Below are 1,280 nucleotides of genomic sequence, written 5' to 3'. Positions count from 1 at the left end.
GTGTGTGTGTAGAAAGGGGGAGGGGTATGTCTATGGGCAGGGTGGAAAACAATACACCCGGAAACGTTCGTTAGACTGGGTTTGTTCTCGAGAACGGCCTAAGTGTACAAAATTCCTGTCGACGCGGAAGTTGTCAGGTAGGCTGCTATAAAGCATAATCTCTCCTGCCGGATCTGAGTTACGGACACACCGCTCCTCCAGCGCAGTTGTTACGACTACTGGCACGCCAGGTCTTTAGAGAACATAAACAGGGATTGTTCCAAGACCCATGTGGCTGGTTTGAGCTCAAGACAATAGCAGAGACCGAAAGTCTTGTTTCTAATTTACGACACGTTGCCACGGGTGTTGCAACTGTCTTTGGACGCTCGATGCAACCCCCCCACCCCCCAAAAAAACCCCAAACCCAACAAACCAACCCAACCCCCCAAAAAAAACCCAAACCCCGCAAGTATATTAAGATTATCACAGAAAAGGGGTGTGGCGACAATGTCAATTTTTTAAAGTTAGAGGTACATTAGTTGGTTTTTTTAAAGTTCGATAAATCGCACCCAAATGCTCACCCGATAATGTAGTTTTAATTTTTCCATTGTGTGAAATAGGCCAATACAATGGCAAAACTTTTTGGTTTTTGGTTTTAGTAAGAGTTTTACAGCACTTGCAACACAATTAGGCCGTCATATAAGTGCTGAGAAATGCCAGACACTTGAACCAGTGTTCAAGAGTGATTTAATAAGAATAAATGAGAAAAAAACCCCCAACAAACAAACCCAGAAGGAGGCAGGCTATGATTTTTCAAAGAATGGAGCAGATCACTTGAACCAGAGTGCAAGAGTGATTTAATAAGAATAAAAGAGAACCCCCCCCCCACCCAAAAACCCCGACCAAAAAAACAAAAAACAGAAGGAGGCAGGCTATGCATTTTCCAAGAATGGTACATGTATGTACTATGCATGTTTATCTCAGCATTGATGTTCATATGATATTACGTTATTCTACTTTTCTAGTTAAGCTGCTGGTATATCTTTCCACCAATTCACTTGAGGGAAGTCAATGTAACAGATTTCAGTGAAAGTACTGTCAAGCTTACCTCTGGTTGAAGGGACGCACCCTCACCGCCACCTTGACCCTGGAAAAGTCAAAATTGTCCAAGAAAATTAATCAAAGTTGTATACGGCATACTCCCACCACAAAAACTGAACAAAATAAAACTGAACCCCCCCCCCAAACAAACCAAACAAAACAACAACAAGAACAACAAAAACAACAAGAACAACAACAAC

The 1,280-nt window shown here is 42.3% G+C and overlaps 1 long non-coding RNA gene across 1 annotated transcript in view; it reads right to left on the bottom strand.

Annotated features, from left to right (window-relative positions):
• LOC101862842 overlaps nucleotides 1–1,280 on the bottom strand; it is a 7,729-nt gene that overhangs the window by 3,126 nt on the left and 3,323 nt on the right. The window contains exon 2 of the long non-coding RNA XR_221117.3: nucleotides 1,088–1,126. This is a non-coding gene — a long non-coding RNA (uncharacterized LOC101862842). The remainder of the gene's footprint in view (nucleotides 1–1,087; nucleotides 1,127–1,280) is intronic.

Source organism: Aplysia californica, unplaced genomic scaffold (assembly GCF_000002075.1).
Source record: "Aplysia californica isolate F4 #8 unplaced genomic scaffold, AplCal3.0 scaffold01011, whole genome shotgun sequence".
In the NCBI taxonomy this organism is placed as follows: Eukaryota; Metazoa; Mollusca; class Gastropoda; order Aplysiida; family Aplysiidae; genus Aplysia; species Aplysia californica.
This window is presented reverse-complemented; position numbering and strand designations above follow the sequence as displayed.